Below are 15,301 nucleotides of genomic sequence, written 5' to 3'. Positions count from 1 at the left end.
TGTACAACCAAACTGTAGAATTTTGTTCCTGAGTGTCATGAACAAACATCTAGTAGTGGTACAATTAGCTTCTCACCTGTGCATTCTGAGAGGTATAGAACATAAGAAGCTGCTTCATATTAGGTCTATCTAGCCTAGACTTGACCACTCTAATTGGTGGTGGATCACTACAGTCACAGGTAGAGCAGATCTTTCTCACTCCTTGTGACTGGATCCTTTTAACAGGAAACCCCTGAGGCATCATCTCAAATTTCCTAAGTTCTGAGCAGGTGTCCTGATAATGAACTGTTAATTCCTCCCTCCAAGGCTAGGGAGACTGTGCAGCGTTGTACATTTCCAGAACTCCAAAACATGACTAAATATACTCCAGGCGTACCTCTACTGGGATTCCCCCCCTCCAAAAGAGGAACCCCTCTCCCCAAGACTCCAGACACAAGAGGACACAGACTTGCACAAAATTTGCCAATGCCTTTCTATAAACATAGACATTAAGAAATGATTTCTGTAAATCCCAAACTACTGTACATATGACTATACTAAGGTTGCTTGGTGTTAATGGATGATTTCCAGATCCTTGTCTCTCTCCTGAGTTCTAAGAGTTCTGTATTTTTAAAACTGGACTTGGAGCAGACAACTTTTCAAGCACAGAATAGCATCAACAAATTGTCTGAAGATGTGAATTTTGATCTGTGAAATCTGTTAGTCTTTAAAATGCCACAATATTTTGCTCCTTGTGGGTTTTTTTGTTTTATTTTCCACCCTCTCACCTACCTTTTCCCCCTTTAATTTTGCCAAGCTGCCAAGACTGAATGACATAGTTACTTCTTTCAACAGACCTTTGAAAAGAGGACTGTCCTCTATAAAGTAGATTAATAACTACAACACAGTTAGGGACAGAGTTGAGGATTTGGACTGTCATGTCCAGAAGCCTCCAACGAGGATGACCGCCAACCATGTAACTAGGAGACTCTGAGAGACTCATTCCTCAAATGTTGCTTTTCCAAGGTCTGATCAGAGATCATTATGGGCTAAATCCAATTGCTAGTTCCAGTGAGAGTTGAACCATTCAATGAGTGGGATTACTGTACTACATCAATTTTTATCTATCTCCATTTGATTCAATGGGCCTATTCACTAGTTGAAACTAACTGGCACCTGACCTTGCTAAACACACCAAATTCTCTAAATTCTTGCTAAACTCACCAGAGCACAGAATGCTACTCCTGTCCTCTGAAGATGCCGGCCACAGAGATTGAAGAAACGTTAGGAAGAACAACCTTCAGAACATAGCCAAAGAGCCCGAAAAACCCACAACAACACCAAATTCTGCTACATGTCATCTAAGGTTAATTTTCTCCCTCTTGTTCCCTCAACTGGGCAAAACTTTGCCACTGAGAACCAGTGGCACAGAGAAGCTCTTAGAAGACTGGCCTCAGTGCCAGAGACTGTGGCGTAAGCTGCTTCGTATATGGGAGAAATGGACTGTAAGCCTGCAAATTGAAAAGTAACATCCTGTCGGCTTCATCTGAGGTGGCAACCTGTTGTCCCAAGTACAGCTTATACATGGATTTGCTTAGGCAGCTGAAAGCAGTAAGAGGTCCTAGATTTATATTCCACCCTTCAATAGATAAATCTAGGACCTCTTACTGCTTTCAGCTGCCTAAGCAAATCCACCCTTATATTCCACCCTTAAATAGATGGGACATGGTGGCACAGCGGGCTAAACCGCAGAAGCCTGTGCTGCAGGGTCAGAAGACCAAGGAGTCGTAAGATCGAATCCACGCAATGAAGTGAGCGGCCGTTGCTTGTCCCAGCCCCCGCCAACCTAGCGGTTCGAAAGCATGCAAATGCAAGTAGATAAATAGGGACCACTTCGGTGGGAAGGCAACAGCGTTCCGTGTCTAAGTAGCACTGGCCATGTGGCCACGGAAGATTGTCTTCGGACAAACGCTGGCTCTATGGCTTGGAAACAGGGATGAGCACCGCCCCCTATAGTCGAACACGACTGGACAAAAATTGTCAAGGGGAACCTTTACCTTTACCTTGAATAGATGCATGCAAGTCTCATTAAGGAAACTGGAAATGCAAGCCGGGGAAGTGACTGGTAAACAAGAATCACTTTGGCCTATAATGCCAGAATCCCCCATCTGCAGTTAGCAGACAGCGAACTCCCCATCAGTTGCTCAGAAGTCACCATCTTCCCCACCCAAGTATGATATTTAAATTATAAGAATCATTCCAATTTTACATCTGTATAAATATAGTAGCATAAGCAATTTTATGCAAATGAGTTATCATTTATCTTCCTTTGCATGAGATCTACATGGCCATATTAAGGAACATGAAGAGGGGCTCCATAGGAACAAACAGATGGCGACACCATCCACCGCTGAAGGTGGCTGCCTCTCTTTGCCTAATGGCAGGGCCAGGCCAATTGGAGTTGCCCACGTGCACGGTGGGGCTCTTTTACAGCTCCCAAGTAAGTCAACAGGACTTTAGCAGGAGAATTTCTGGGCTGATTTCACATTTTACTTTGCTAATACGGGCCGTTTGGTGCATTTTTCATGTCTTCTAAATACTGCTGCCTGAGATTTGCTCTCAGCTGTAGCCGCAAATAAGCGTCCCTTTTCCTTCCTGCAAATCCTGCAGTCCCACGGTAATTATTATAACTATATCCCAAGTTTGCCAGAAATAAAAGTAATTGCTGAAGTATGGGGTGGCACCTTTCTGTCTGCCTTCTGCAAATATTTAAGTCAAGGTTTTGCTACCTAGCACTTTAGGTAATTAGTGGGTCGGTGGTATTTTTCCACTACCCACAGGTACTGAGTGAGTGGAGTGTAATTATATCTGCGTTGCATAGAGACTGCAGTGCTTTCCTTAGAAAAAGGACACCACTGTTACACTTGCTATTGTGAGGTACATTTTATCATTAGCTATGATGATTGAGCTGACCTGTGTTGATGAACCTTCCCTGTGCTCATTGAACCTTACAAAGAGGTAGTATAAAGTATTGAATGATCAGCAATTTCTTGGACAGGGCTGGCAAACCCATGGCCCTCTTACACCTGCCCCACTCAGCATGCCCAACGATAAGGTATTGTGGAAGCTGCAGTGCGAAAGGCAAGCTTGCCAGGAACACTATATATGGTTGTGACCAGATGGAAAATCGAGTACTGAATCAGGGAAAGCTGAAACAATGGGCCATCTTTAGGTTTTGTTGTTGTTTCGTCGTTTAGTCGTGTCCAACTCTTCGTGACCCCATGGACCAGAGCACGCCAGGCCCTCCTGTCTTCCACTGCCTCCCGGAGTTTGGTCAAATTCATGTTGGTAGCTTCAATGACACTGTCCAACCATCTCATCCTCTGTCGTCCCCTTCTCCTCCTGCCTTCACACTTTCCTAACATCAGCGTCTTTTCCAGGGAGTCTTCTCATGAGATGCCCATGCATAGACAGGTATATTCTCAAGGGTGAGGTGGGTTGCACCCAGTCACTTCCAAGACTCACAATATTCTGGATCTACACACACACACACAAAGAGAGAGAGCGAGAGAGAGAGAGCTATTTTTAATTGTATCATCTTTCCTTTCTTTTTTGTATTTTACTCTTCTTTAGTGGCTTATTTTAAATTAGTCCACTTCTAATAATTTTTATAATTTGATATGGAATTTTATACTGTGAGCTGCTTAGGAAAGACTAGTCTTGAAACTCCCACCTAACCATGAGTGGGATGCAGCCATACCTCCATGGTGGTTTGTTTGATTTATTGGCTAATTTTTTTAAAAAAAGGTTCACCTGCATACTTCAGAAATAGACTTGAAAATCCATTCTATTTTTCATCTCCTCTATTGAAATTGGAATTTAGCTACCAAGTAGTTACCATGAAATATAGTACCTGATGATAATGGGGAGGAAGGCTTAAATTAAGTGTGAGCAAAAGAGAGAGAGAATGATCTACCATATCTACCATCATCCCTTGAATGCATGATTGTTCCTGATTTTAGACACTAAGCAGGATCAGACCTGCTGAGAACTTGGACTATCAGAGATCTCAGATACTTTCCCCTCGGTCCCACCACTTCACAGGTGGATTTGGTGGGGACTCAAGAGAGGACCTTCTCTGTCACTGCTCCCAGACTTTGGAGCTCCTTCCCATAGGAGGCCAGACAGGCCTCATCTTTGTTGCTCTTTCACAATCAGGCGAGGACCTTTTGCTTCAAGCAAGCTTTCCCTTAGAGACTAGATGGCTGAATGGGATTTTTAAATAGATTGTTATGCATTGCTGTTTTTAATGTGTTTCAGTATTGCTTTTGTTTACAATTTCTCAGAGTGGTACAGTGTTTTTCCACGAAAATAAGACAGGGTCTTATATTAATTTTTGCTCCAAAAATGCAGTAGGGATTATTTTCAGGGGATGTCGTATTTTTTTCCCCATGTACAACCATCTACATTCATTCAAAGGCAGTCATGTCCTCTTCTGGTTGCTGCACAAGGGTGGAGGGCGGAGTTTCACTTAACTAGGGCTTATTTTTTGGGGTGGGGCTTATATTATGAGCATCCTGAAAAATCATACTAGGGCTTATTTTCAGGTTAAGTCTTATTTTTGGGAAAACGGGGTATTTGTTTGTTCATTTTTAATATTTGTATACTTGTTTTTAGCTTTAAATATCGTCTCTTCATTCTGTAAATTGCCTTTGTATATGCATTGTTTTTAGCTTTAAATAGTGTCTTTTAATTATGGAAGCTGCGACAGGCATATTCTAGCTGCAGCAACGTATTTAATGCTCATCCCATCGTACCATCTGATGAAGCATGTCCACAAAAGCTTATGTCAAATAAAACTTCTCAATATTTAAGGTGCCACAATATCTCTTAACCGTTTTCACCCCTACTACCAATGCTGACATAATCTTTCTTCCAAGCCTGGACTGTACCCCGAATATGTTTATGCTTTTCTATCTTTTTCTCGTGCATATATACCGGTTCAGATCCAGTTCCCTCTACATCTGTCCTCTCAGCTTGATTGGAGAAAGGAAGGTATGTAGACTGAGTGGAAATCCTGAGCAGCTGGCCCACAGTTACACATAGCCAATCAAAAAGACCTCTTAATTAAGTGGGAGGAAGTAGCAAGCAGCCTGTGGAATTCCCCAGAGATCTCCTCGACCACTGGGGGATGATGTATTTATTTAAGGAGGGTTTTTTTTTGTTGCTTAAGCAAAATATCTGTTTTTCCTCAAAATGACCACAAAGGAAACTACTAATGATACAACTTGTAGGCGGTTGTGCAACTTCCAAATGCTCCATCATAATATCCATTAGGCACACCACATTTTCCAGTCTCTAGTCAACATTCTTAGGTAAAGTGAAGGTATATTTTGATAAAGGACAACAGCTCAGAGTTGTTGTTTTTTTGAGCTTTGAACTGAAGCACTTTTTCATGTACTGTTGTAGAATGTAAATTGCCTTTTTGTCCCCACATCTTTCCTTCCTGAGGATGAATGACTTGGGCTTTCTAGTTGCTTTTTCAGGTTGCTTTTGCTGCCACTTCTAGTGTAAAGAGGAGAAGCCAGAAGGTATATGTGTCTCCTGTAATAAGTATGTGTCTTACCACAATATATCCCTCGCCTCCCCTTTGGACAACAGCTGCAAATAGGGAAGAAGGAGTAACTGATTGATTTTGCATCCTCTCTTATTACTTCAGTAGACTGTCTTGAGCCACTGGGAATCACACATAGTTTTTCCAAAACTTGGCCAGGTTACGTTTTTTGAACTACAACACAGAATTTTCCAGCTAGCAAAAATAAGTCACTTTGGCCCTAATACTGTATTGGATTCCCAATACACCTGTATTGGTGTAGTGAACAGAGTGACAGACTACAACTCTGGAGAACAGGGTTCGAATCCCCACTCGACCATGGAAACTCACTAGGAGAGTGAAACGGGTAAAACCACTCCTTAAATATCTCACTTACCTTGAAAGCCCTATTAGGGTTGCTATAAGTCGGTTCTGACTAGACAGCACAGAACAATAATTCTGTAGTATAACATGACTTTTAGAAGTTGTGTCATAGTGATCCAAAATAACCCCATCTAAGCACAGAGACAGTGGTTGGAAAAGTTACTTTTGAGGAGTACATCTCAGAATACAGCAGGTAGCATGCTTTTCCAAGTAACACACATTCTGGGTTCTTTACCACTCTGATAGGACTTTTAGATGTTATGTCATCATGATCCACATGGACCCCAAACTTGAGAATGGGTCCCAACATATGGCAGATTTAATCTTCTAGGCTTATTAAAAGTGCAACCAGAGTGCACAAGATTGGGTAGTATCATAACAGACAACTACAGTGAGATGTCTCAAAGCATAGGATTGTGTGTCGACAAAAATAACTGAGAATCCAGTCACTGTCTCAGTGATGTATCTGTGAAGATTCTCAGGTGAGGTTATCTGGAGGTTGAATCATGGCAACTGGACTTCTTCCTTATTAAGTTGAAACATTTCACTACTCATACAAGTAGCTTCTTTAGTCACTCTCCTCAGACTGAAGAAGCTACCTGGATGAGTAGCAAAATGTTTCAACTTAATAAGGAAGAAGTCCAGTTGCCATGATTCAACCTCCAGATGTCTCAGCGATGGTTTACCTCTAGGAATTGGTGAGAATTTTGTTTGGCTTTTAAAGTGGATTTTTTAAAATAAAACAGCTTTCCATATAAATGTGATAGAAATAGATTTAACAGGCTTGCATTTTCAAAAGGAAGATTTATTTTCTAACATCCCATCAAGCAGAGATGTGCAGATCTGTGTTTTCAGACTACAGCTCCAAAAAAGGTTACCCCCACCCACCCAAACCTGTATACGTATCTCTTCCTTAAAGCAAAGGTTGTGTTCATAGGAAAATAGTGCTGTAGCAAAAAAAGATTTTCAATGGAATAAAATCAAGAAAAGTCAGTGTGATGGATTTCAGTTCTTTTTTTAAGCATTGAATTAAGATTTCACCTTCATTGATCCCTAGAATTACTTAAAGAAAGGAGTGGCACAGAAAGTTAAAAACAAACACAGTTACTGGGCTGGCAAAGCATCTGAAACTGGTCATCTTTGGGTATTCCTGCATTAACCGATCCTTTGGAAAAATGAGTGGAACAAACAAACAAAACAAACAAACAAAATGGCTTGCCAAGATCTGAGAGATTTCATGACAGAGCAAATTCTGGTGGCTTAGCTATAAATCTTTGGAAACAACATGGAAGCCCTCGCGAGAGCCCTTAATTTTGAGAGCAGCTACTGGGGACCTTTCAGATCATAAAAACTGGAGTGGCAGCCAGTGGGGAAAGAGGCCAGCAGGCCTACTCTTCAGGCTTGAGCTGGTGCTCCCAGGGGGGTGCGGCCTAGCTCATTATTTCATTCTCCTCATTCCGCTAGAGTGACTCCAAACCATGACAGCAAATGGGGATAATTGAAGTGAAAGTGCTCAATCCCCCGACTGCCCAATCTTCTCATAAAACAATCACCGGAGTGTTCGAAGGGGCCGTTGACACAACAAAACCTTGTACTGCCGATTTGGCCCGGTAATTAGCAAGTAGTTGCTGTCAGCCCCCGTCAAATGGGTTTTCATGTGATGAAGTGAACAAGAGGCAACAATGGGACTATCTCCCCTCGCAATCAAGGAGAAGAAACTGCTTTGAGCGAAGCTGACAATTATGTAAAGGGAACTAAATGAATTTGGCTTACAGTTCACACTTAGCCCCCACAGATGGAATATGGGACCTCTGAGGCCCATTTCAAGGTCTTTGCTCCTTTGTGCCTTCCTGGCTAAGTGCCTAATGAGGCACAGAGGAAGCCAAGGCAGACCAAATTATTGCTCTGGTTTCTTATTGTCTCTCTTGTTCTTGCTCCCTCTCCCTCTGCCACCACTCCACAAAGCCTATGCAGAGAATCATCATGCTCCCTGATCCGCCAGTGTGTCCAAGTTCAGAGCCTGATCTTATCGCCCAAAGACAACAGAAAACAGAAGTCTGCTTTCAGAGATGTTCAAAGACCGTTTGATATCCTGGCTTATAAAGACAAAAGTTTCCTTATAATAGGTGGAACAACAAAGATGATTCTGAAGCTGAAACCTGAGATTGTTTCAATGGGCAGGCAAGCTGTATTTAACTCTAGGCTTATTTGCCATTGGTTCAGATTCATTTCTAGTCCTTAGTAGTAGAAAGGTTAGCAAAGATGAGATGTGGCCAGTAGCACTAGGGCACTTCTTTTTTTAACGTGTGTGTGTGTGTGTGTGTGTGTGTGTGTGTGTGTGTGTGTGTGTGTGTGTGTGTGTGTGTGTGTGTGTGAGAGAGAGAGAGAGAGAGAGAGAGAGAGAGATGCACAGCCAAGAGTATTTGAACAGCAAAGCAAATTTCTCTAAACATTATCCTCTGAATTTTTTTTGCAAATTTTGAAGTTGATTGTTCTTGAAACATTTGACCATGTTTGACAGTTGACATACATATTAGTTAGGATCTGCTTTTATTTGATAGCTGAAATGCAGCAGGTTAATAATTGACATGCAATAATATTTAGCATTCAAGGAAACTTGATAGCTGTCATGTGACCTTTTAAAAAATTAACAATTTTACCTACATAATAAAAATACAACATGAAGATATTGCCCCACACTGAGGTTATGCTAAATGTAAAAGAGTTTCTCCTGAAACGTTTTATTATTTTTTTAAAAAAAGAATTCTTGCACATGAGTTGATTATTCCAATAAATCAGGAAACACATCTTGTGACAGTACAGTATTTGATAGCTGACTTGTGATTGTATTTGGTGCTTGACAATCATAGTCAAATATCTAATAATATCTGACAGATTTTGATGGTTGGCAGCTTATGCCATTTGATATTTGACATCAGACAAAAGCCAAACAATCAAAGAGGTTGCCAAGAAGTCAACAACACTTAGTTCACTTTTGTCTGCGCTATATATTTACATTAAGGAATGCTGGACCTGATGTGGGATGGTGCACTTGTCCTTTTAATGCTTAGGTAGAAGGGAATTTTTAAAAAGGAGATCTAGCTTTCCCAGTAAAACAATATGATTACTATTTATTTTATTGAGCTGTTAGCATATATATCCTGCCTTTGTTCTGGTAGGTCCAAAGTGGTTTATACAGCTTTCCTTCTCTCCATTTTATCTTCACAATAGCCTTGCCTGATAGGTCAGGCTCAGAGACAATGACCAGCCAAGTATTTGGTATCTGTAAGGGACAGGATGAGGGTGAATAAATTGAAACTTAATCCAGACAAGACAGAGGTGCTCCTGGTCAGTTGAAAGGTAGATCAAGGAATAGGGATGAAGCTGTATATTGGATGGGATTACACTCCCATTGAAAAAAAAACAGGAGGGTAGCTTCAGGATACTCCTGGATTTGTCCCTGAGCCCAGATCTCGGCAGTGCCGATGGAAAGTGTCAGGAAAGTTCAATGAGTCCCAAAATGCAGTAGCCAGATTGCTGGCTAGGGCTGGTTAGAGGAATCACATAACACCCACCCACCCACCCGTTAACAGCAGCTCCACTGGCTGACAATGAGTTACCGGGCACAATTCAAAGTGCTTGTTTTAACCTCCTAAGCCATAAATGGCCTGAGTCCAAGCTATCTCAAAGACCATATCTCCCATCATGAGCCGGCTCTGGTGTTAAGATCAACAGGGAGCTGTTCTCTCTGTCCCACCGCCTTCATGGGTGTGTCTGATGGGGACAGCGGAGAGGGCCTTCTCTGTGGCTGCTCCCAGACTTTGGAATTCCCTCCCACAGGAGGCCAGAGTGGCCCCATCTTTGCTATCCTTCTTCAAACAGTCAAAGATCTTTCTCTTTAGTCAAGCATTCCCTCAGTAACTAGTTATCTCTGTATGGTTTTTAGATAGATTGCTATGCATTACTGCTTTGATTGGAGTTTTAGCACTACTCGTGTTTTCCATTTTTGTGTTTTCCATTTCTCAGTGGCATTTTTTTAAAAAAAAATTGTTTACTTATTAATCTATGCCTTAATATTGCCTGTAAGATGCCTCTTTACTCATGGTTCATTGTTCAAAACATTGTCTTTTAATGTTGTTAACCACCATTGTATACTCATTGTTTTCAACTTTTAAATATTGTCTTTCATTGTTGTAAGCTTTCTTGGGGCCTTTTTAAAAAGAAAGGTGGGACAAAAATAAAGTGAATTTCATGGCTCAGTGCGACCTCTCACGTTCTAACCACTGGACTACACTAGGCCTCAGGTTTGAGATCATAATGCTTCTCTGGGATGTATGCAGCTGCTTTTCTAGTATACTGAACCTAGTGTACAATGGTAGATTACCTCCATTGTATTAGTTAAAGGACAAGTGATGATTAAAAGTCGGTAGCTTTCTTATTTCTTAAAGCATTTGTTATCTTGTCTGTGGTCAAGGAAGTGATCCCAGATTTCTTTCGTGAGTGTTTCATTGAGAATTTGCTCGCTGGACAGGCAAGTAATCTGAGTTTTGAAGTGCCAATATTTCCATCTTAACTGTATCATTGTGTTGAATTATTTTCCCATAGCAGTGCCATAGCTCCTGTACAACAAGCACACAAAAAATATCAGGTCCACTTAAGCTTGTTATGTTTGGCATTAAAAAAGTTACTGATCTCACATCTGGAACGGTACCGGAGAATTCATACATTCACAGGGAAAAGCTTTGCTTTCACTCACACCTGTCTGACCCCTCCAGATGTCACTTTTCATTAAATGCAATAATATTCAATTTTTTAAAAAGGCAATGTTTTAAAAAAGAGGAAAGTCTACTGAAAACAATGATAGTTGCCTAGAATGTGATATTCCCACTGCTCTATGCCGCAGGTACTATGTGATCTTTTGTGGAAGAAGGTAGCTGTGTTTGCTGCTTTAATTACAACAGTCTAATAGTCTTGGAGCTTCTAAAGAATCAACACATTTTCTTTCATCACTCCTGAAGGACCAACACATTTTCTTTCATGGCCTGCAGCCCAATTTTCCTCCATAAATGGACCAAAGCCATCAAGTCATATGCCTTTTCAAAAGAATCCATAGTAGACTGAAGCCTACTTTATCAGATGAGTGAAGCCTCCATGTTATTCTCTACATTTTTTATGAACTGCACTGAAGCCATAGAGCCTTGTGCCAAATAAAACTTAGCCTTTAGTCTGAAAAGGAACTTTTCTGTATCATTTGTTACTTATTATTGATGTTACATGTGACACCAAAGGCACAATTCAGGTTCCAATCCCCTGCTCTGTTGTGATGTTTAGTTGGGAGTCCAGATCTCTATGAACAATCTCATGTATGGATGATCCAATCAAAAAATTCTAACTGATGATGAAAACCAAAAATGAAGTACCGTATGTGAGTTTGGGGTTGTTGTCGTTTGTTTCTTTTTGCTTTGGATTACTACTCCCAGAATTCTACAGGATTCTGTGAGTTGTAGTCCAAAAATCAAACAGTTCTGATTGCTGACTGAAACCTATACAAGTCAAGTAACTTGACTAGGATCACTCATTTCTGTGATTCAGTGGCATGGCAGTTCGAAGGACCTGATTCATACTTAGACACCACAATAATTAAATTCTGGAAATTCTGCTCCCGGACAAAGGCCACTAAATTGCAGCTTGAGTGCTGAGTTCTAAGACAACATCTACCTGTGCATTTGGACCACTTGTTTTTGTTCTGACATATGTTTGTATCCATGTTTTATAGTTTTCACTCCTCAATATTCATTGAGTGGTACATTATGAAAAGTGGAGAGGAAACTATAATTTTTTAGAGACTGCCGGCAGAACCTATTTTGCAAATACTAATAGAATAAATTGGTTTCATTCTTAAATCAAGGGAAAATTCCCCGGTCTCTGTGGTAGGTATTAGCTTTTGGCTTCCAGTTACTCAACCCTTTTACAAGTCTTACAGATCTCATAAACTTTGAATGTTGTAATAAAAATATTCAGAGGGCAAGTCAAAGAAAAACATAAAATTGTAGTTAAGAAGGTTCATCATGAGTCACTTTAAAGAAAAATCCCCGATCTCACTCCTTTTAAAATAGGGAATTCCTTGATCTCACTTTAAAAATGAGAACTATTTCAACAGAAGGGCTCAGACTTGTTTTAGTCTTTTTCTTGGCATTTCCTCTATTAGAATAATTAATAGCAAAACTTGGGAAATCCTTAAGATGGCATTAATTGAACGTGACAGCTCAACTACTACCATGCTATCGCACAATATTTATAACGTAACTGCAAAAATACTGCTTGGCAAGGAAGGGCCAGATGGGAAGCTAGTTGTTTCATTGCTGGCCTGAGTTGACATCCAGTCATGAACAAGAGAAGGCCAGGTCTCTGGGACAGCTGACGCTTGCACATTGTCACGCCTGGATCAAGTGATGGCTTGCATGGAGGGATTTGCTGCCATCACAGATATATTGCCACAAAGACAGAGCTTGCAGATCATCTAATGTTACCTTGGTGTGCAGTTGGGCTTAAATCCAACTGTTAGTTTCAACTACAGTACAGTCACCTAATCAAAGTTTCAACTACAGCAGAGTCACCTAATCAAAGGGGCTTACATAGCCCAGTGCCAACTTACTAGAGAAGCACTCATTCCGACATCCAAGGGTAATGTTGCCTAGAGAGCTAGCACACATGGCAGGGCTTTTTTGGTGTATCCACTCCCTCCCATCAGAGATTTGTTTGTCTCCCATACTGTTGTCTTTTAAATGTTGGTTAAAAACATTGAAGTCATTTAAACAAACAGGAAGGAAGCAGGTGTTCAATTTAACTTTGACTGCTCCTTGACTTATATCCATCCAATCAGACATTTTAATCTGTGATTTTAAATACTTCTAAGTTTAAAAATGTGTAATGTGTGATTTTAGACTGGTGAGTTTATATATTTCTTATTTGTGATTTTATATGATTGGAGCTTATGAACTTTTTAAAAAGTGTATTGCTAGCTGCCCTGTACTCTTCTGAACAAGGGTGGGGTAGGAACTGATCAAACAGAAAAATCAATGTTGACTTAACAAGCTCTATCCATCCAGTGGGTCTACTCCAGCTAAGCTTAGAAATTGGATTCATCCTGCCTGGTATCTTTACAAAAACTAGGAAAAAGCTCTTTACTTGAAAGTCTGTCTAACTGAAGCTGAATTGTAATTCTTCCAGTGCATATGGAAAACATTAAATTGAAGAAGAATGGTATAAACTACAGACATTAACGGTGGTCTGACTCTGTGAAGGACAGCTCTATACATGGTGTATCACAGCTTTGCCTATTCTTACTAAACGCTATATAGAGTAGGCAGTGGAAAAATGTTAACCGTTGGCCCAATAGAACTTTCTCCGCTTTGGGGCTGAGCAGTAATTTCTAGTCCTATACATGGTAAAGTGCTGCCATGTCGGCTTTGCCCATCAAACTGACCCAAGTATTATCCAGATGCACTGGTCCTTTAATTCTAGGCCAGTGATGGAGAATGATAGGAGTTTTCGTCCCAGACATTAAGAGGGCATCACAGTCGACAAGATGGAAACAATGGGAATTTACAAAAGGAGACTGTCCCCAGATAGCTTTTCAAACAGTGGCTCATCCTCTGTGCCAGTAAGTGCACAGAGACCCTAAACCTGAGCCAGAAGTTTGTTCTCACAGTCCCACTCTCCTTGGTTTCTTAACTTCACCACGAGACCCAAATTAACTCTGAGGACTTCATCTGTTAACTGCTACAGGAAGAAAGCAGCCCAGTAAACATCTTCTTTGAGAAGTAAACTAGCTGCCGTAAAGAGTTACGAGGACTTTTTGTGAGCTGTGATTCCCTCAGGACAAGAGCGAGTGAGCCTTTTACAATCTTTCTTCTCTGCTTGAAAGCACGGGGAGCAAATAAAGGTGGCCAGCTTCCAAAGCGGGGGGCAGATCTCAGGAGCAGATCTCTAATAATAATGCCCTCTTCTGACTGCCACTAATGTAAACAAGAAAGATATTGAGACAAAACAATCACAAGAACAGTAATGGCTTCAGCCTTTATGAAACCTTAGGACTTCAAAGCAACCGATCTTAGTGGACCGAGCTATTTTATTAAATCTGCAAAAACAGATGTCTTCAGGACTGAAACAGTCTCAGTGTTTAATTTATGTCTATAAATTCTACCTGCTGAATTGGCTGTAGGTTTCGGCCTGTGAACCAAAGAAGCATCTTTTTGAGTCACTCTGGATATGACACAATCATGCGCATAGCCTCTTCAAAAACATTGTACTTGACTGAAGTAGTGCCTTGTGAGCTTTCAATAATGATAAGATTTCTGAGCATGAAGACACATTGCTTTACCCCATAGACACAAACAGAGATGGGCATCAACCACAAAAAATGGTGGTTCGTCCAAACGTTTTAAAAAACGAACCACAAACCAGTTCATTAATTTAAAAGTTTGTGCCTGTGGGGGTAAGGAAAAACTACCCACCCTGCAACCTTCCTCTGTCCCTTTCCCATTGTCCCCCATCACCTCCCTGCTTGATCTTGCCAGCTCCTCTTCCTCCTGCATTGTAGAAAATGGGCAATTCGGTGCCAAGCGGCCCTGATCCAGTGTACCATGGTGCTGCGTTGCAGCCCCACAGCCTGCAACTGCCCCTGTTGCCTCCGTATCTAGTCTTGTTGCCTCTTCCTCCTCCTCCACCGCTTCCATCTTGAGAGACAGTGTCTCATGATGGCAGTGAAGGCAGAGAACAAAGAGCAGGAGGAGGCAACAGAGCCAGGTAGGAAGGCGATGGGGACAGTAGGAAGTGGATGGGGGCAGGTTGTGTGGGTGGGATGGCATGAACCAGAGAGTTAGTTAAATCATAAAAAATGTTCCTGTTTCAGCTCCGATCAGGTTCTTCAGCTTGGATGAATCCAAACCAACAAGCCAGTAATTTTTAAAAAAACTTCCTGTTTTTTTTTTTTTTTTTAGTTTGTGCCCTTCTCTGGACATGAACAATTCTTCCATGATTGTATCTGATAGTCTTATGCTTTTATACACTCTTTTCATAAAGCATAAAATGGAATATTCATTGCTTTGGAGTAATGAAAATCAACATTTTTTTCTCTTTATTTGATTTATTTTGTATTTTTCCCATTGCATAATCATTTAATTAATTAATTGTTATAAATTTTTCTTGAACTTGTTATGTTTTATGTTGTAAGCCGCCTAGAGTGGCCGAAATGACTAGATAGGCGGGGTATAAATACAATAAACAACAACAACAACAACAACAACAACAACAACAACAACAACAACAACAACAACAACAACA

The 15,301-nt window shown here is 40.9% G+C and overlaps 1 long non-coding RNA gene across 1 annotated transcript; it reads left to right on the top strand.

Moving 5' to 3' along the window:
• The first annotated feature begins 3,567 nt into the window (after positions 1–3,567).
• LOC144583778 (uncharacterized) lies at positions 3,568–14,503 on the top strand. The gene is made up of 2 exons (XR_013537715.1): positions 3,568–5,034; positions 7,922–14,503. It is a non-coding gene; the product is annotated as an uncharacterized LOC144583778 (long non-coding RNA).
• The last annotated feature ends 798 nt before the right edge of the window (positions 14,504–15,301 follow it).

Source organism: Pogona vitticeps, chromosome 6 (assembly GCF_051106095.1).
Source record: "Pogona vitticeps strain Pit_001003342236 chromosome 6, PviZW2.1, whole genome shotgun sequence".
Lineage (NCBI taxonomy): Eukaryota > Metazoa > Chordata > Lepidosauria > Squamata > Agamidae > Pogona > Pogona vitticeps.
This window is presented reverse-complemented; position numbering and strand designations above follow the sequence as displayed.